The 22,290-nt window shown below is 45.5% G+C and overlaps 1 non-coding gene across 1 annotated transcript; it reads left to right on the top strand.

The window, feature by feature from the left end:
* The first annotated feature begins 19,408 nt into the window (after positions 1-19,408).
* TRNAL-CAG (transfer RNA leucine (anticodon CAG)) lies at positions 19,409-19,489 on the top strand. The gene has a single exon. It is a non-coding gene; the product is annotated as a tRNA-Leu (tRNA).
* The last annotated feature ends 2,801 nt before the right edge of the window (positions 19,490-22,290 follow it).

Consider the following 22,290-nt stretch of genomic DNA (forward strand, 5'->3'; position numbering starts at 1 on the left):
AACTAGCAGTGATATAGCGGGAAAGGTGACTAGTGGGACGATCGCACGCCGGATTAATCAAAGGAAAGCAAATACGCCCATTCTCGTGCAGAGATGGGTAGTAGAAAAGACCTGGGTGGGTGTGCATGCGAACCTCGTTGTAGCGCAAGTCTACAAAAGCCTCGATAGCAGCAAACTGAACCGCCTGAGATGGCGTAGAAGCAAGACCACCCTTAGTAGAACGAGTGTAAGTGCCAGAAGGGGAACTGTGGTGTAGAGTGACCTCAGCATAATACTCATACAATGCACCGGCCACATGCTCTCGATACACCCGATACTCTGGATCAGCACCCTCTGGGTAGAGTCGTCGCCACACGTTCTGAAGCAGGTGCGGCGATGTGTACGGAGCTGGCTCAGGATGGTACAAGATCGGTACTGGAGCCATCTACACTCACAAACCATACAGTTAGTAATAGCAACAGATAAACATGCATGCAATGCAACAACCAGTTTCTATGACTACCGGCACTCAAACGAAGCTATCTACCATTTCACTATCGCACTAACGGTCTAGCGTGTCCTACAATCAGCGCGGCTCTAATACCAAGCGTTGTGGCATCCTGGCTCAGAGCAACCGGTTTACCTTGCATTGCCAGCCCAGAGATCAAGTCTTCTGGCAATACACAACAACATGGTACAGAAACAACCGCTTTATTGATACTAGCGGATTACATAAGTCTGATATTACATCGAGATACGAGGACAGGCGGCACACACGATGCTGCTGAACAATATGTACATTATTTAATGAACATGATGAGGGCCTCGATCACTTGAACTACGCGGCAGCGGAAGAACGGCGAAGTGGAACTCCATAGCACAGGACGTGGACACGGCCTAGACGCGAGATGCGCTCTGATGCAAACCGACTTGCCTGAAAGCTGGCATGACACGCCAGGTCAGTACATTGAATGTACTTGCAAGCTCACAACAAACATAAGCACGATGACAAACAATATCATGACAATTAAGCAAATTAATGCAATGCAAGAACTACTACAGATGCAAAGAAAACCAATATGTGCACCGAGTCTCACGGACTCGCTTACCAGACGGTTACATTGTAACCAAAGGTGACCATACCAGGGTCACAACTGAAACCAACCACTCATGAACAACTCATGAGTTCATGAATCACACGAAACACAATGCATCACAACAATCATTTTAGTTTGCAAGATTAATTATAAAAGTTGATCCATGGTGTGACTTACTTCCGAGCTATGCCCACAACCGAGGATGCGGCTATCGATAGATTAAATACACTCTGCAGAGGTAGCGCACTTTACCCACACTACAGAACCCTGGCCTCGCATCCCCATTCGGGTGGACCAAAGCATTCCGACGAAACCCTCCCTTTGTCATGGCACTCTCCCGGTCACTCCGACCAACTCCCTCTCAGGGCTAGGTCTTGGGTGGCCCCGTGTCTACCAAAGACACCAACGACCACCGTCGTGGCAAAACTGTCCCAAACAGGGACAAGGTACCATAAAAACAAAAACGAGCACACAAGGTTATGTCTGCTTACCGGGCCAGGGTATGCACGCCCATAACCTTCCCTCGCGGGAGGCACCGTTGAGAGGCACAACAAAGGACCGAATCAAGACCTTCCCACAAGGTAAATGTGGTCGCACTGAATAAACACCCGATTCAGTGGCACCATGATGTGATCAACATCATATTCAAGTTGAAATTAATCAAGTTTAACTTTGACAAAAACTTTTTATAAAATAACAATGATACTAAGCCATAACCATGCAACTAATCGACATGCAACGCAAACAACTCATAGACATGGATCAATCTTATCAACATAATTATCTTGCACTACTCAAGATCAAAACTTCTCTACTTATAACTCATTTTCATTATCAAGCAATATTTTTGTTAGTTCATCATTTAAATGAAAATATCACTTCATAAAAGAACTATCATTATTTACCATAGCAATATAACTAGTGCAAAATCTTATTCAACTTGACCAAACAAGTGCATGCATTTAACCAGTAACTAAAACAAGCATATCAAGCATGGTAAACTAACTAGCAATCAACAACACACACACACACACACACACACACACATATATATATATCAAATTTTAAATCCAAATAAAAACTCATATTCAAGTAGAAAATCATAGATATTGAAATAACACCATCCAAATGCTAGTGTGGCTTGCCTTAGTGTAGAGGAGGATCACACCCCTCTTGGTTTGCTTCAAGACAAGCTTCTCCTTCTGAAAAGAATTTAGAACCACAAAAACAATTATCAAAAACTATTCTGAAATTTACCAGAAATTCTAGACAGCAAGGAAAAATCCACCTTTTGTGTGCTGCAAGAGCTTTCTGAAACAAAGACAATGCAAAAAGAATCAAATCATTTGGACTTATGGTTTAGAAATGGTGGCTGGTCAAAGTTTAGTCAAATTTCTGAATAAATTTGAATTAAACAGAAATCCAGGGGGTGACGTCGAAGGCGTAAAGCAAGAGTGCGCCTCCACTCGTACCGCTTTGGGCGCGAGTGGTGAGGTTGATGGGTGGGTCCCGCATGTCAGGAGAGAGAGGGGGAGAGCGAGATCAGAGAGGGGCGGCGTTTCGCCGGAGCTCACGCCGGCGACGAGGGGGTTTGGGGCTAGGCTAGAGGGATAGGATTGAAGCTGGGCTCATGGCGCTCCTGCCCATACCCGTGGCTTGGCTTGGGGTGGATGGAGCTGCTCGCGGTCGAGCTCGCAAGCCTCGGTGGCGGACGGGGTTCGCCGGAGTGGTTGAAGATGACGGCTAGGGGCAGCTCCGAGGGCTCAGCGGCGTCCAGGCAACACCAACAGACCCCAATGCCCCGCCCGAGCAGCTGCTTGAGCTCGAGAGGCACCGGAGTGTGGTGGCCTTGCTGCGGAGGTCGCCGGAGTTCTCTGGTCGGGGCGACGGCTAGAGGCCTGCCCGACCGAGTTGTGGCCCGTCTACGTGCTCGTGGAGGTGGTGAGGAGTGGTGCGTGGCTAGGAATCGAGGAGGGGGCGCTATAAATAGCCGGAGCGAGGGGAGGGATGTGTCGCCGCCGGAGCCCTCTGGATGCGCAGCGAACGGCGACGAAAAGCTCCAGTGCGAGGGGGCAACCATACAGCGTCAACGCAGGAGGTGCCCGCGCTCGCAGATGAGCACAAGAGGCGGTGAAAGAAGCGGACAAGGGCACACACGCACTGTGGCTTTTGGCTGCGACATGCCCGTGTTTGCTGCGGCATCTCCGGCTTCGGCGAGCGCTAGGGAGAGGTCAAGGGCAATGGGTCGGGGCTGTAGGTGCGGCGCGGCAGGCGTCAGCGAGCGCTGGATCGAGCACGCGTAGAACAGAGAGGAAGGCGCCATCCAGAGCGCGTCGAGACGCTGCCAGGCACCGTGTCTTCATGCGGTCACCACGCTGGCATGGTCAAGACGACGCCCAAACGCTGCCAAACCTTGTCTACGCTCTAGTCCACGCAGTGTTTAGTCTAGGAAAGTTGATAGCTCATAGCCAGACCGACCAGACTTGACTCAACTAAGCTGGCAAGTTTCTGACCAGGAACTTGGTCGCCAAGTTAAGCAATTTCTAGAAGGTCATTAGGGCTGATCTCCTGGGGTTTAGGTTTTCTTAGGAGGGTGTTTAAGCTCAAGAAAGATCAGGGCCAAAAGATCAAGGAAAAATGCACTTGCTGTACAAACTAGAATTTTGGGCCAGAAGAGAAATGATTTTCTATAGCAAAAATATTACAAAACGTTATGCAATATTTTGCTTGGGAAGGTGTGCCAAGGTTCAAGGAATATTCAGGAATTATTTCATATTTTAGGAGCAAGAAAAAATGGGGTTGCTTTGGAGCACAAGTTTCTGAATTGAGTTTCAGAGAGAAAAATGAATATTTTTCTTTTGTCAAAAATATTCATTTGATTATTTTGGGGATTTATCAGAGGAATAAAGTTGAATGAGGATTAGATCGGTCACTTTGGTGAAAGTCAAGGATATGCCCAAGTGACAAGTCCATTTGAAATGATTCCAAAACCCAAATCAAAGCAAGGCAAAAACCAAGTCCGAAAACAGAGAGAAGGCAAGTCCGGAAAAAAAGAGAAAGCAAAATCCATGCTGTAACAAAACAGAAACTGGCACTGGGCTCTAGGTTAATAGGTTAGTCCCAAAAATCATATAAAATAGCATATAAATGCATATAAAACATCCTAGATGGATAATATAATAGCATGGAACAATCAAAAATTATAGATACATTGGAGACGTATCAAGCATCCCCATGCTTAATTCCTGCTCGTCCTCGAGTAGGTTAATGATAAAAACAGAATTTTTGATGTGGAATGCTACCTAACATATTCATCAATGTAATCTTCTCTATTGTGGCAAGAATATTCAGATCCATAAGATTCAAGACAAAAGTTTAATATTGACATAAAAACAATAATACTTCAAGCATACTAACCAAGCAATTATGTCCTCTCAAAATAACATAGCCAAAGAAAGCTCATCCCTACAAAATCATATAGTTTGGCCATGCTTCATTTTCGTCACACAAAATGCTCCCATCATGCACAACCCCGATGACAAGCCAAGCAATTGTTTCATACTTTAGTATTCTCAAACTTTTTCAACTTTCACGCAATACATGAGCGCGAGCCATGGACATAGCACTATAGGTGGAACAGAATATGATGATGGAGGTTGTGTGGAGAAGACAAAAAAGGCGAAAGTCTCACATCGATGCAGCTAATCAATGGGCTATGGAGATGCCCATCAATTGATGTCAATGCGAGGAGTAGGGATTGCCATGCAACGGATGCACTAGAGCTATAAATGTATGAAATCTCAACAAAAGAAACTAAGTGGGTGTGCATCCAACTTGCTTGCTCATGAAGACCTAGGGCATTTTGAGGAAGCCCATTATTGGAATATACAAACCAAGTTCTCTAATGAAAATTCCCACTAATATATGAAAGTGACAAAATAAGAGACTCTCTATCATGAAGATCATGGTGCTACTTTGAAACACAAGTGTGGAAAAAGGATAGTAACATTGTCCCTTCTCTCTTTTTCACTCATTTTTTGTTTCTTTTTGTTTTTGTTTTTTTGGCCTTCTCTTTTTTTGGCCTTCCTCTTTTTTTTCCTCACACAGGACAATGCTCTAATAATGATGATCATCACACTTCTATTTATTTACAACTCAAGAATTACAACTCGATACTAGAACAAAAATATGACTCTATATGAGTGCCTCCGGTGGTGTACCGGGATGTGCAATGATTCAAGAGTGACATGTATAAAAAATCATGAATGGTGGCTTTGCCACAAATACGATGTCAACTACATGATCATGCAAGGAAATATGACAATGATGAAGCGTGTCATAATAAACGGAACGGTGGAAAGTTGCATGGCAATATATCTCGGAATGGCTATGGAAATGCCATAATAGGTAGGTATGGTGGCTGTTTTGAGGAAGATATAAGGAGGCTTATGTGTGATAGAGTGTATCATATCACGAGCTTTGGATGCACCGGCGAAGTTTGCACCAACTCTCGAGGTGAGAAAGGGCAATGCACGGTACCGAAGAGGCTAGCAATGATGGAAGGGTGAGAGTGTGTATAATCCATGGACTCAACATTAGTAATAAAGAACTCACATACTTATTGCAAAAATCTACAAGTCATCAAAAACCAAGCACTACGTGCATGCTCCTAGGGGGATAGATTGGTAGGAAAAGACCATCGCTCGTCCCCGACTGCCACTCATAAGGAAGGCAATCAAAGAACACCTCATGCTTCAAATTTGTCACACAACGGTTACCATACGTGCATGCTACAGGACTTGCAAACCTCAACACAAGTATTTCTCAATTTCACAATTACTCAACTAGCATGACTCTAATGTCACCATCTTCATATCTCAAAACAATCATCAAGTATCAAACTTCTCATAATATTCAATGCACTTTATATGAAAGTTTTTATTATACCCAACTTGGATGCCTATCATATTAGGACTAATTTTATAACCCAAGCAAATTACCATGTTGTTCTAAAAGACTCTCAAAATAATATAAGTGAAGCATGAGAGATAAATAGTTTCTATAAAATAATACCACCACCGTGCTCTAAAAGATATAAGTGAAGCACTAGAGCAAACGACAAACTACTGCGAAAGATATAAGTGAAGATCAATGAGTAGTTGAATAATTATGTAACTATGTGAAGACCCTCTAACATTTAAGAATTTCAGATCTTGGGATATTATTCAAACAGCAAGCAAAACTAAATAAAATAAAATGACGCTCCAAGCAAAACACATATCATGTGCTGAATAAAAATATAGCTCCAAGTAAAGTTACCGATGAACGAAGACGAAAGTGGGGATGCCATCCGGGGCATCCCCAAGCTTAGGCTCTTGGTTGTCCTTCAATATTACCTTGGGGTGCCTTGGGCATCCCTAATCTTAGGCTCGTGCCACTCCTTATTCCATAGTCCATCGAATCTTTACCCAAAACTTGAAAACTTCACAACACAAAACTTAACAGAAAACTCGTAAGCTCCGTTAGTATAAGAAAATAAATCACCACTTAGGTATTGTTGTGAACTCATTCTAAATTCATATTGGTGTAATATCTACTGTATTACAACTTCTCTATGGTTCATACCCTCCGATAATACTCATAGATTCATCAAAATAAGCAAACAACACATAGAAAATAGAATTTTTCAAAAACAGAACAGTCTGTAGCAATCTGGATGTTTCGAATACTTCGGTCACTCCAAAAATTCTGAAACATTAGGACGACCAGGATAAAAAGCATATTGATCTACTGCAGTTGGAATTGGTATTTTATCGCTCTCTGGTTAAAAATGATAATTATTCTCGTGAGCGCATACTTTCTGTTTTTATCAGCAAGATCAAACAACAATCACCCAAGAAGATCCTAAAGGCTTTACTTGGCACTTTATTCAAACAAAAACTATAAAACATGATTACTACAGTAGCTTAATCATGTGGGCACACAAAAACAGTAGGGGTAAATATTGGGTTGTCTCCCAACAAGCGCTTTTCTTTAGTGCCTTTCTAGCTAGGCATGACGATTTCAATGATGCTCACATAAAAAATAAGAATTGAAACATAGAGAGAGAATCATGAAGAATATGACTAACACATTTAAGCCTAACCCACTTCCTATGCATAGGTATTTTGTGAGCAAACCATTTATGGGAACAAGAATCAACTAGCATAGGAAAGCAAAACAAGCATAACTTCAGGATTTTAAGCACATAGAGAGGAAACTTGATATTATTGCAATTCCTACAAACAAATATTCCTCCCTCATAATAATTTTCAGTAGCATCATGAATGAATTCAACAATATAAACATCACATAAAGCATTCTTTTCATGATCTACAAGCATAGAATTTTTACTACTCTCCACATAAGTAAAATTCTTCTCATTCGGAATAGTGGGAGTATCATAATAAACTCGAATACTATAAATTGTTTCCATATTAAAAGAGTAATGTTCAGAAAAAGGGTAATCATAATCATGACAAGTTTTATAAATATAATCATCACTACTTTTTATAGCATAAGTGTCATCACAATAATCATCATAAGTAGCAACTTTGTTCTCATCATACTCAATTGAAACCTCTTCCAAGATAGTGGAATCATTACTAAATAAAGTCATGATCTCTCCAAATCCACTTTCATAATTGTCACAATAAGATTCAACACCCTCCAAAATAGTGGGATCATTACTTCCTAAAGTTGACACTCTTCCAAACCCACTTTCATCAATATAATCATCATAAGCAGGAGGCATGCTATCATCATCATAAATTTGCATATCAAAACATGGGGGACTAAAAATATCATCTTCATTAAACATAGCATCCCCAAGCTTGGTACAAACATTAATTGCAGCAAATAAATTCTCAAACATGTCATTCTCATCAAACATAGCATCCCCAAGCTTGGGCCTTTTCATATCATAAGCATAATCACTCTCATCATTAATAGTATGGATAGCACCAATATTATAGCAACTATTATCATCACAATGAGTAGTAGGAGCAACATCATTTGAGAGGGATGCCTTTTTACCTTTGCTTCTCCGTCTTTTATTTTTCTTCTTCGCATCATGTGTGGGTTTAATCCTCTTTTTGGAGCTCCTTATTAATGAGATTGGTTGAATAGAAGGCTCCTCCTTGTTACCTGATTCATCATAAGAAAGAATAGGAGGATATTAGGAAATCTCTTCCCTTTCATTAGTATTCTCTTCATGTTCTATTTGTTTTCTTGTCTTTATGTAATTTTCAATATAAGGATTTTCAATGCAATTCACCGCACAATACATATAAATTTCCTCTAGATCAAAATCAAGAACTTTAGTTATATGTTTCATTTCCTCGTAACCCACAAGCAAACTAAGTTCATTATGATGCGCAAGGGAAATCAAGTCATCACAATTTTTGGACACGATTCGATCATGAAACAATTTGCATTGGATATTTAAATGACCACGTTCATTGCAAAGTTCACAAGGATGGCTAAGAAAATTTAAAGTTTCAGCACAAACATCTAGCCTTTCTTGCAACCATTTAGTTTCTAAATACTTATGCCTCTTGCAAAATCTATCTTCCCTATTTGGTGTGTACTTGCAAACTCTATGCACTCCACAAAAATTGACATGCTTATAAGAGACATTTTCATCATGACTAGTGCAACCATCATTAGTACTATGGATATTCAAAGAGTTCGTACTAACAACATTGCAATCATGCTCATCATTCAAATATTTAGTGCCAAACATTTTAATGCATTCTTCTTCTAACACTTTGGCACAATTATCGGAATCCTTATTTTCATGAAAGATATTAAAAAGATGAAGCATATGAGGCATCCTCAATTTCATTTTTTTTAGTTTTCTTTTATAAACTAAACTAGTGATAAAACAAGAAACTAAAAGATTCAATTGCAAGATCTAAAGATATACCTTCAAGCACTCACCTCCCTGGCAACGGCGCCAGAGAAGAGCTTGATGTTTACTACACAACCTTCTTCTTGTAGACGTTGTTGGGCCTCCAAGTGCAGAGGTTTGTAGGACAGCAGCAAATTTCCTCAAGTGGATGACCTAAGGTTTATCAATCTGTGGGAGGCGTAGGATGAAGATGGTCTCTCTCAAACAACCCTGCAACCAAATAGCAAAGAGTCTCTTGTGTCCCCAACACACCCACTACAATGGTAAATTGTATAGGTGCACTAGTTCGGCGAAGAGATGGTGATACAAGTGCAATATGGATGGTAGATATAGGTTTTTGTAATCTAAAAATATGATAAAAGTGAGCGAAAACAGTATTGCAATGCGTTGAAACAAGGCCTAGGGTTCATACTTTCACTAGTGCAAGTTCTCTCAACAAGGATAACATAATTAGATCATATAACTATCCCTCAACATGCAACAAAGAGTCACTCCAAAGTCACTAATAGCGGAGAACAAACGAAGAGATTATTGTAGGGTACAAAACCACCTCAAAGTTATCCTTTCTGATCGATCTATTCAAGAGTCTGTAGTAAAATAACACGAAGCTATTCTTTCCGTTCGATCTATCATAGAGTTCGTACTAGAATAACACCTTAAGACACAAATCAACCAAAACCCTAATGTCACCTAGATACTCCAATGTCACCTCAAGTATCCGTGGGTATGATTATACGATATGCATCACATAATCTCATCTATTCAAACCAACACAAAGTACTTCAAAGAGTGCCCCAAAGTTTCTACCGGAGAGTCAAGACGAAAACGTGTGCCAACCCCTATGCATAAGTTCACAAGGTCACTGAACCCGCAAGTTGATCACCAAAACATACATCAAGTAGATCACGTGAATATCCCATTGTTACCACAGATAAGCACATGCAAGACATACATCAAGTGTTCTCAAATCCTTAAAGACTCAATCCGATAAGATAACTTCAAAGGGAAAACTCAATCCATTACAAGAGAGTAGAGGGGGAGAAACATCATAAGATCCAACTATAATAGCAAAGCTCGCGATACATCAAGATCGTGTCGAATCAAGAACACGAGAGAGAGAGAGAGAGAGAGAGAGAGAGAGAGATCAAACACATGGCTACTGGTACATACCCTCAGCCCCGAGGGTGAACTACTCCCTCCTCGTCATGGAGAGCGTCGGGATGATGAAGATGGCCACCGGTGAGGGATCCCCCCTCCGACAGGGTGCCGAAATAGGGTCCGATTGGTTTTTGGTGGCTACAGAGGCTTGCGGCGGCGGAACTCCCGATCTAGGTTATGTTCTGGAGGTTTGGGTATTTATAGGAATTTTTGGCGTCGGGAACAAGTCAGGGGGGTCTCCGAGTCGTACACGAGATAGGGGGCGCGCCCAGGGGTTAGGGCGCACCCCCCACCATCGTGGACGGCTCGGGACTCTTCTGGCCCAACTCTTTTACTCCGGGGGCTTCTTTTGGTCCATAAAAAATCATCAAAAATTGGCACGTCAATTGGACTCTGTTTGGTATTCCTTTTCTATAAAACTCAAAAACAAGGGAAAAACAGAAACTGGCACTGGGCTCTAGGTTAATAGGTTAGTCCCAAAAATCATATAAAATAGCATATAAATGCATATAAAACATCCTAGATGGATAATATAATTGCATGGAACAATCAAAAATTATAGATACGTTGGAGACGTATCACGCCATCGATTTTTGAGCACTACGACAGGGACCGCAGGAACGTCAGAATGAACTGGGAGTTCTAAAGATAAAGTCTTACCTGGAACGAGGCAGTGGCGCTGTTGGGAAACATGGAAGACCGGATGCACTTGAGATTGCGCTGGGAGGTCCAGTTTGTACGCCACTTCATTGATCTTGGTGATGATTTTGAACGGGCCTTAATACTTGAATTACAGCTTGTGATTGGCGCGTCGTGCAACTGAGGTCTGGATATATGGCTGTAGCTTCAAGTATACAGAGTCACCAACCTCGAATGCTCGATGTGATTTCCGTTTGTCCGCTTGAGCTTTCATGTGTTGCTGGGCTCGATGAAGGTGCTGCTGAAGAAGGTCTTGGATCACGGCGCGCTCGTCGAGCCAAGTTTGCAAGGCAGGCACCGCACATTCGGCGGTGTTTGTGATGCCCCAATGCCGCGGCTCGTGCCCGAACATGGCCTTGAAAGGAGACATTCCAATGCTTGAATGGTGGGAAGAATTGTACCAAAACTGGGCGAGAGGGATCCAGTAGCTCTAACGGCGCGGACATGCATGCATAGAACACCGTAGGTAAGTCTCGACGCACTGGTTGGCGCGTTCGGTCTGCCCATCCGTGTGTGGATGGTTGGCTGTGCTCATGCGTAACTCAGTGTCGACATACTTGAACAGCTCGCGCCAGAACATGCTGGTGAACACCGGGTCACAGGTCTGAAATAATGGCCCCTGGGAGTTCATGGATGCTGTAGATGATGTTCATATAGAGCAGAGCCATCTTGGATGCAGTATACGGGTGGGAGAGAGGAAGAAAATGAGCAAACTTGGTGCGCTTGTCGACCACCACCCATAAGCAGTTGAATTTACCAGATTGTGGGAGTCCGGCGATGAAATCCGTGGTGATCATATCCCATGGTTGTTGAGGGATTGGCAGGGGTTCCATGAGTCCAGGGGACGCTGCTCTATCAGGCTTGGCTTGTTGACAAACGGGGCAGTAGCGCACATAGTGGAGTACTTGAATCTTCATTTTGGGCCATGCGAACAGGCGGCGGATGCGCCGGAAAGTAGCAGGGAATCCAGAGTGTCCTCCTACCAGGCTGTCATGGAATGCAGCCATGATTTCTGTTGGATTGCCGTGGATCCCCCGAGCCAGATGCGCCCGCGGAAGCGCAGAATGTCGTTCTGGAGTGTGAAACGCCCTTTGGGGTCCTCTCTGATGGCCAGCTGCTCGAGCAATTTTTGCGCCTGTGGGTTGCAGTTGTAACTGGACATCGCGTCTTCGAGCCAACTGGGTTGACAGGAAGTGACGCAAGCAACGTTGCAGTTGGTTTGGAGCATGAGAGGGCATCAGCTGTTGTGTTCTCGGTGCCCTTCTTGTATCTGATTGTGTGATGCAAACCCAGGAGTTTGGCAAATGTCCGTTGTTGCCAGGGTGTTGTTAGTCGTTGCTCTTCAAGGTGGATCAGGATTTTCTGGTCTGTACGGATGATGAACTCACTGTGCTGCAGGTATGGACGCCATTTCTCCACTGCCACCACGATTGCAAGGTACTCTTTCTCATAGGTGGAGAGGCCTTGGTACCTCGGACCCAAACTTTTGCTCATGAATGCAATGGGATGGCCATCCTGCTGTAGCACAGCGCCAATGCCCTTGTCACAAGCGTCTGTCTCATCACAAAGGTCTTGGTGAAATTTGGCAGGGCTAGGATTGGAGCTGAGGTGAGCTGCTGCTTCAACAACTCAAACGCCTGCGCTGTGTTGTCCGTCCAAACAAACGGGGCCCCCTTCTTCAAGAGATTGAAAAGAGGTCTGGTGATGATGCTGAACCCGCGAACGAAACCTGCGGTAGTAACCCTCCATTCCCAAGAAACGGTGGACCTCCCTGGCGTCCTGCGGTGTGGGCCATGACTGGACCGCCTGTACTTTGTTGGGCTCTGTAGAGACAACCTTATCGCTGATCACATGGCCCGGGTACGATAGCTGTCGTTGCCCAAACTCGCATTTGCTGATCTTCACCTTCCACTGATCCCTTTGAAGGAGCTGGAGGACTTGTCGCAAGTGATCGAGATGCTCTTCCCACGTCTTGCTGAAGATGAGGATGTCGTCGAAGAATAGGAGGACATAGTGCCGTAGCAAAGTGTAAAATGTGTTTGTCATCGCTCCCAAGAAGGTTGTTGGGCCACCCGCCAATCCAAACGACAAAACCTTGAACTCATAATGCTCTGTGTGTGTTTGAAATGTTGTTTTGAATTCCTCTCCTTCCGCAAGCCTGATCTGATGGTAGCCCGCTCGCAGGTCGAGCTTAGTGAACCAAGCTGCTCCATGCAGCTCATCCAACAGTTCTTCTATGATGGGGATGGGGAATTTGTTGACGCATGTCATTGCATTGAGGTGTCTGTAATCGATGCAGAGACGCCACGTCCCATCTTTCTTCTTAACTAGAATTGTTGGTGATGCAAAACTGCTTCGGCTTTGTTGGATGACTCCGGACTGCAGCAGCTCCTCCACTTGCCTTCCGATCTCTGACTTATGCTCGGGCTTGTGCTGATAGGGGCGAATATTGACAGGTTGGGCTCCGGGCATGAGGGGAATTTTATGGTAACAGGCGCGGCGCGGTGGCAGTCATGTAGGTTCACCAAAAACGTCTTGGAATTCTATCAACAGTTGCTGCAATTCTGGTGGTGGTGTCGGTTTGCTTTGTTGTTCGTCAGCTACTGGATACAGGAGAGAAATATGCAGCAGCGAGCCCTAGTGGTACAAGTTCTGCAGCTGGAGACTGGTGATCAGATAGCAAGTGGATGAATTGGCTTCGTGGCCGAACAGATGGGCCGGCCCCAGCGGTGTTGGTATCTGAATAACCTTGTTCCTCCAGTCCACTGTCATGGGACTATGTTGTTCTAGCCAGTCCATCCCTAGGATGACGTCGTATGTTCCCAGGAGAAGAACCTTCATGTCAGTGGTAAAATCCTGCCCTTGTGATGACCATTGACAGCCAGATATACTTGCGGAGCAGGTGAGCTCACCGCCGTCAGCGACGCGTACACGGCATTGTTGGCAAAGTGGAATCACCCCGGATAACTGATCGGCCAGCCGTTGGTCGATGAAGGATGTAGAGCTGCCGCTGTCCACCAACATAAGGACCTCATGCCCTTGGATGGATGCGAGAAGTTGGAATGCCTTGGTGGAAACGCTGTCGTCCAGCGCTGCTCATGAGATAGCCATGACGGAGTCAGTCAGCGGCTCGGTGGCATTGTGGCCGATTGCCGCGTCGATGCCGAAGAGTTCCAGCATCTCTTCGACCACATGGAGCTGCACGGTGGGGGGCAGACGTGCTCATGGCCCCAGCGCTCGCCGCACTTGAAGCACAGGCCACGGGCGCGCCTATAGTCTCGGAGCGCCTTGATTTTGGTGTTGTCGGCGCGCGTGGCTTCCATGCCATCACGGTTCGTCGCTGTCATTGTAGTCGTTGATGCCCCCGATCGCGCCGGAGGTGGAGGTGGTGGCAGGGGCAATGGCAGCCCCGTGCGCGCGGACGCGTCCTGCGCCCCGTGGGAGTTGTGCGCCGTCCCTTCAGCCACTTCCTCCTGGAGAAGTACCAGGGCGCACGCCATATCCAAGTCCGGCGGTCGCTGAACTAGCACCACCGCGTGGATATCCTTCCGGAGCCCCTCCACAAAGCGAGTGAGAAAATAGAACGGATGAATTGTGTGAGAATAAGAGCTAAGATGATTGATAATTGATTCAAACTGCTCAATATAATCTGCCACTGTTGGTGTTTGTCGCACAGTATAAAACTGGCAAATCAATGTTTGGTGGCAATCGCGGCCGAAGCGCTTACAGAGAAGTGCAGTAAACGATTCCCAATCGAATTCTGCAAGTCGTTTCTGGATGGACTGCAACCAGATGGATGCTGAACCAGAGAAGTTCAATGTAGCCATGGGGACCCAGAACGATGGTAGAATAGCAAACATGGAGAAGTACTGCTCGCAAATGGTTTTCCACAGTTTCGGATTGTCTCCGGTGAACTGAGGAAATTGGATGGATGGGTGCGCCTGACCCAACCCACTGAGCAACTGGCTAGCATGCGCATACGGAGATAGAACGGGAGGTGAGGACAGGCCGTCGTACTAGCCGTTTGCCGGGGGCGGTGGCGGCGTCTGGAAGGACCCCACCGGGGGACCCCGTGGGATGGTGTAGAAGCCGCGGCCATCGGGCCCTTGTGGAGCTTGCGCCACGCCAGGCGCGGTCCCCGCATGGGTGTCGGCCGTCACAGGTGGGAGATTGGTCGGTGCAGGCGCTTGGATCATCACGCCCTCCACGCGAGGTGGCGGGGGCGCGAGTTGTAGAGCCGCCACCGTATCGCTCAGATCGGCGACACGCCTCTCGAGATCGGGCCGCCATGCCACAAGATCGTCGACCTTGACATTGGATGCTTGGATCACTACGGTGTGTTCCTTCAGGGTGGTGTCGAGCCGCTCCAAGAACGACTGGACAGCAGGATCCATGACGACGAGGTGGGCGCGGGCTTGAGTCAGGGATCTGGTTTCGATGAACTGCACCAGATCGACGCGGGGGAAGTGGTGGTGGTGGTCTCTGATACTAGATGTAAGGGATGAGATGGTGGTGACGATAATGGCACTCGATTCACTCTCACTAGCCCGGATTAACAGGTTCGATTATAACAGAGGAGTACAAGATGAAGAACAGGAAGGGGATTAGGGTTAGGGTAGCCGCCGCCGTTGCCTTGATCCTCTAGATACTCATTCCTCTGGTGGCGATGCCCTTAAGTAGTGGCCTGGTGGCTGGGCCTCACCGCACCCATGTTGGCCCAGTTACTCGCGGGTTGGGCCTCTTGTTCCTGATGGGCCTGGTGGGCGAGCCTGGCGAGCCCCTGGGCTGTGGGTCCTCCTTGTCAGCCTGGTCATGGGAATCAAGGATGCTGACACTATTAAAAACAATTCTTCAGAAAATTATCCAAGGCTGGGGGGCAGCGCCCCCCTGGCCTCAACATAGCTACAACACTGCACGGGAGTAGCTTTTGAGGAGGTTCGTTTACAAAGGCCGGCAGGTCATCACCAAGGCCCTCCACATAAAACTACGACTTGTGCCACTCCCGAACGGATTTTGGGAGGTCGAAGAAAAGAAGGTGGAGTTAAGGGGAAGTTGCAGGATGGCACCCCCAAGGTCGCAGACGGCGCCTTCGTTCGATTGAACGCGGACCTGGAAGAAGTAGCGAAACAGGTCAAAATGTGGGGCTATCCCAAGATAACATTCACATAAAGTGATGAAATTGGCGATATGCAGAACCCCGTTGTGCGGAATATGGTTGAGTTGGCATCCAAGAAAATGCAGGAGGCCACACACGAAGGGATGAATAGGGAAGCTGAGCCCCGCCCGAAGTAGCCTGAGCACAAGATGTGTTTGTTCGCATGGGGCTCTGGTGGAACCTCCCCGTTTGGAGTTCGCACCTTTAGATCTGTGGGCATGGAAAGGTTGTCCTTATACCCATTAATATCGCCCTCTGTTGCCACAGACGGAAACCACTTTCCTGTGGATTTAGGCGCAGCGCGCCCTGGTCTCGCTCCTCCTTTGGGGGTGGCCCTCTTACTCTTTCCGCCGGCGGACCTAGAGGGAGGCTTCAAACCCGAGATCTGCCTCCGTCCCTCACTTCTCTTCTTGGCCATCGGCAACGAGAAAACATGAGCAAAGGGAACAAATCGGCGACGCAACGGAAGGCTTGAAACGAGCAAGGAGGTGAAAGCCAGAATGAGGTAGGGTTTTGAAACCCTAAGTTTTCCTCTTCTTATAAAACGTCCGAACCCGAGGCGCCGTCCGCCCACAGCGGAAGCGACAACCTTTTTTTGCCTTTGGAGAGTTTTTATCTTTCCCCTTTTTGTAGAAGACGAAGGCGAAAATCACGGCGAGGTCCTCTTTTTAAACCCGTTGTGGGAGTATCGTCCGCGCCGAATCAATATTCAAGAGGTGCCTGATCCCTTGGGCGGGTCGAACTTGGAAGCCATCCATGTTCTCGAGAGACAAGATAACAAAGGAGCCTGTCAGAGGTCTCGCGACCCTCATTGCGACCTCCAGCACGCTCGGGGGCTACTAACGGAGTCCTATACCGGGGGTGGCTAATGCCAAGGAGCCCGACCTCATCAGCTACAAGGGGGCCTAACGGGCCCATGGTGTCACAATAACCCTAGGAGACCAGACAACCTCCTTGACGCCCAAGACTAGAGGGCGGCGGCGCCCCATATCGCATCCAGCATGTAAACCCTAGGCCTCTCCTGTCTATATAAATGGAGGTCTAGGGTTCCTCCTGATCATCCATCCTCATATAGGACAAATCTCGGTAGCAACATTATACACCATTGTAACCCCTCGCGCGAGGTATCTCTCCACTATGAATAACCAAAACCAGCAGGACGTAGGGTATTACTCTCCGGAGGCCTGAACCTGGATAAACCTCTCATGTGACCTCTAGTTCATGACTTCCAGCTGCGCTTGGGCCCCTACCGAGGGATCTGACGAAAATATGCTCCATCAGCTATCGATCTGAAGGCGGGCCACTGATCCTTCTTGACCACACAATAGGACCTGCATGGGCCACCTATGTCGGTAATAAAGCTGGCAGATATCGGGTAGGGGGTCTCGAGTTGTTGATCTAGAATCGATGGTGAACAGGAGACAAGGGACACGATCTTTACCTAGGTTTGGGCCCTCTCGAAGAGGTAAAAGCCTACATCCTGTTTGATTGTATTGATGATGGAGTATCGAGTACATGATGATTTACCTCGAGATCGTGTGTTGTGTTCTAAACACTAAGGTAGGTAATTGTGATTGTCCCTCTATGGAGTAAACTCCGTGGTTTATATAGGCACCGGGTTCATCTAGGGTTACACATGGTCAGTTGCCAACTAGGAATAAACACGCGGATAGCTAGGGTAGTCCTTGAAGTACACGCCAAGTCTTCGGTAGAGTCCATCTTGATCACGCCCGGGTTCTAGGCTTGTGAGATCGGCGGGCCATATGCTTGGCCCATGGACTGTGGGCCAACTAGGTTGGTACCCCTTAGTCCAGGACACCGTCACCTTGGTAGCAGGACTTTGAATTGAGCCTCACAGAGTCAACAAAAGACGCTAGATTGCACTGGATAGGTCACTAGAGAAGAGGGCGTTGGAGCGTGGACCTAAACAGTGATGTTCTCTACCTCAAGTCCGGATCTGGCGTTCAGCGGCAGGGGCGACTTATGTTCATGTTTTTTCTCTAGGTAGTATATGTGTCTAGTTTGGGGTGGCAAGGCGGCGGCGTTGTCCGAGTATAGGAATAGTGTTTGTTCTGCCCTATCCCGTTCCATTGGTGTGCTTATCATCGGCAGAGGGCGTGTGAAGGTGTGCCTTCGGAGGATCATTTGGGATCCGGTCGGTTTTGCGCTCCGTGGATCCATCTGGATTCGACCAGCACTCATAGTCTTTGGAGTTTGTACTTACCCTTTTCGGTGTTTTCTTCTTTGGGGTGACGATTTGATAAGTAGACCACGACTATTGGCATCTTTTGCTCATCGATGTTCGTGACTGTTGCTTCCATAAGCTTATGGGTTTAAACAAGTTTCATCTGCCATGATGGAGGCCTAGAGGCGGCAACAATTTTTGCTCATGGTGTGCCGCCGGTGGATGCAGGAGGAAGAAGATTTCAACAACTCTAAGAATTTGGATGTATTTTTGTGTTTCTTGTAAGAGTGTGTTTGTAAGGAAATGTGATACTTGATATGTTTCGTAGAGAGAGGTCTACGTCGGCGACATTAATCCTAGTTGCCACCCATCTACTTCCCCTCTCGCTGCCACCAACGCGTGTCATCGGGTAAAGACCGTGCGATGTCGGCACTGGCGGGGAGGTCCTAATCGGGGGGAGAGAGGCCATCCTACATGTGGGGACGTTGGAGCCCTGTGGTGGGATGGCGAAGGAGATGTATGCTCGAGTGGCGGTCTTTGTCAGATGGTGCTCGACAATGACTTTGGTGATACAGCGCGGCGATCTTCAACGGTGGCCCGGCCTACCTAGGTCACCGAAGAAGAGGGAGTCGGTGCATGGTCCTGAACGTCGGCGAGGTCGACATCTCACTCGGACCTGTCGTGCAGCGGCATGGACAGGGTTTTCCAAGTTTTCTTTAGTGAGTCTTCGAGTTTGATTTTTTGGAAAGGGGGGGCTAGGCGGCGATGCTGATCTAGTGTAGGAGTATTGATCACCCCGCTCTTTCCCAGTTTTGTTGGTGTGTTTATCACCGCGGCTAAGGGCATGTGGTGCCTTGGTTTAGGTTTTTGGTGGATGCATCTGGATTCGGCCGGCTTTCATGATCTCCAAAGTTAGCACATGCCCTAATCGGTCTTTGGTGGATGCATCTCGATTTGACCCGCTTTCATGATCTCCAAACTTTGTACATGCCCTAATCGGCGTTTTCTTCTCATGGGCCACGACATGCTTTCGCTGATCATGGCAGCCGGCATCTCCTGGTTTGCATCGACAACTTCCCAACCACTGCTTCTACTAGTTCTTATTACGTTTAAAAGAGTTTGCTCCATCAGTTTAAAATGCACAGTTATTAATAAGGACTTAACTTTCGCATAATTTAGCAAATGTCAAGATGGCCGAGTTGGTCTAAGGCGCCAGTTTCAGGTACTGGTCCGAAAGGGCGTGGGTTCAAATCCCACTCTTGACACAATTATTTTGTTTTTATCTGCCTTTGCTTGTTTCGGAATCATAACTACTACAGTAAAAAAAATTAAAACAGTTAAATGGACTAGCTTTTTATGCGAACCAACCAAAGGTTTCATCTCCATTCTGAACAAATTAGAGTGGCGATGGAGTTGCTTATACTTACAGCACGATTGATTCCCGTTCTGAAACTGTAGACATGCACAATTATTTTGTTTTTATCTGCCTTTGCTTGTTTCGGAATCATAACTACTACAGTAAAAAAAATTAAAACAGTTAAATGGACTAGCTTTTTATGCGAACCAACCAAAGGTTTCATCTCCATTCTGAACAAATTAGAGTGGCGATGGAGTTGCTTATACTTACAGCACGATTGATTCCCGTTCTGAAACTGTAGACATGCACAATTATTTTGTTTTTATCTGCCTTTGCTTGTTTCGGAATCATAACTACTACAGTAAAAAAAATTAAAACAGTTAAATGGACTAGCTTTTTATGCGAACCAACCAAAGGTTTCATCTCCATTCTGAACAAATTAGAGTGGCGATGGAGTTGCTTATACTTACAGCACGATTGATTCCCGTTCTGAAACTGTAGACATGCTGTGCAGGCAAGGTTGGCTCATGCTTCGGATATGGTCGGTATACAGAGGATTCAGACTACGCCACAAAGGCACAGTAACAGCTGATGGATATACCAGACAATACTCCCTCAGCGTCAAAAAAAAAACGAAAACCCGTCTTATATTAACTTACAGAGATGGTATGAGATTAGGAAAGCAGAACAGCTTAAACCTTCGGTAGAAAAAGAAATATTGAATTAGAAATGCATCAGCACCGATCTCGCCTAGTGCATCGGATCAGATTGACAACACTAAAATATAAACACCGACAGTAACTTGGCAGCAGCAGGAGTAAATTAGTAAAAAAAAGAAAAGAAATCATGAATTACATATTCAAAAAAAAGCAGAACAGCTTAAACCTTCAGTAAATGTCTCTTGTAATTTCTCTAGCAACGGACGGAGCAATCTTGTTATCACTTTCAGTTATTCTTCTTGTTTGGATACTTTACAAGAAGCTCAAACCAAGCCACAAGACATTATCACAAAATTCAATTGCTGATGACCACTACAAGAGAATCCCGTATCAAGTATTATTGAGAGGAACTAACGAATTTTCAGAAGACAACTTGCTTGCGAGAGGAAGTTATGGAGCGGTTTATAAGTGCGTCTTGGACAATGAGGAAAGAACATTGGCTGTCAAAGTGTTTAATCTTGGTCAATCTAGGTATTCCAAGAGTTTTGAGACTGAATCTGAGGCCATGAGAAGGATACGGTATCGTTGTCTCGTGAAGATCATTACCTCTTGTTCAAGCATCAAGCACCAAGGTCAAGAGTTCAAGGCATTAGTTTTTGAGTTCATGCCCAATGGTAACTTGGCTGGTTGGATTCATCCAAAATCTCAAGAGCCTGCTACAAGCAACACACTCAGCCTTGCCCAGAGACTTGATATTGGTGCCGATATTGTGGACGCAGTAGAATATCTGCACAACTACTGTCAACCATCAGTAATCCATTGCGACCTTAAGCCAAGCAACATTCTTCTTTCTGACAACATGAGTGCCCGAGTTGGAGACTTTGGCATATCAAGGATCCTTCAAGAAAATACAAGCGGGGTAATGCAAAATTATATAGCTATAGGCTATGTTGCTCCAGGTGACTGAAATTCTTTCAATATTACTATCTTTTATTTTTCACTCAAATATGGCATGCTGTCCACAAAACTTTGCATAATTGTAGAGTATGGAGAGGGCTCTGTGGTATCCACTCATGGTGATATTTATAGTCTTGGCATATTGCTGCTTGAGATGTTTAACGGAAGAAGCCCAACAGATGAAACGTTTGGGGATTCATTGGATCTACATAAATTTGTCGAGGATGCTCTTCTGGATAGAACCTTGGAGATAGCTGACCCAACAATCTGGCTGCATGGAGAACCAAAGGATGATATGACAAGTAGTTGAATCCAGGAGTGCTTGGTTTCTGTCTTCAGGCTTGGCATATCCTGCTCAAAGACACAGCCTCGAGAGCGGATGTTGATAAGAAATGCAGCGGTAGAGATGCATGCAATCAGAGATGCGTACCTCATGTTTGCTGGTAAGCATATTGGGGAACATGGAGCAGAAGGGGAGCCTCGGCTCAAGATATTCAATCTGGAATGATATGATCCTGCAATAATAGGAGTTGCTTATGTAATTTTAGTTAGCATTTGTTGTCAAAGATATTTTATTTGCAACTGTATCAGATAAATGTAGAATGTAAAATCCTGTTGTTCTACAATAGCACTATATCAATAGCAATTTTCAGCATATAACATGGGTTCTCAAAATTTGCAAAGATTTGAGAAATCACATCCTTGATCCAGAAGGCTGGCAACATGAATTTATCGCTCCAAGCAAATCATCAGCAGTCAGACTGCTAACAAAGTATTATCCATTTGTACCAGAAAAAAAAGACATAGCGGGCAATACCAAGTAGTAACAGAATTTGACCTTAATATTTCACATATCTAGTAAGAAATGCATACATTTGAAAGCACGAGGAATTTGTCACAAAACAGAAATCAGTTATAGCACTAGCAATTTTCATGGCTTCTCAAAATTTGCAAAGATTTGAGAAATCACATCCTCAATCCAGAAGGCTGGCAACATGAATGTATCGCTCCAAGCAAATCAGCAGTCAGACTGTTAAAAAAGTATCATCCATGTGTACCCAAAAAAAAAAGACATAGAGGGCATTACCCAGTA

Source organism: Triticum aestivum, chromosome 3D (assembly GCF_018294505.1).
Source record: "Triticum aestivum cultivar Chinese Spring chromosome 3D, IWGSC CS RefSeq v2.1, whole genome shotgun sequence".
Lineage (NCBI taxonomy): Eukaryota > Viridiplantae > Streptophyta > Magnoliopsida > Poales > Poaceae > Triticum > Triticum aestivum.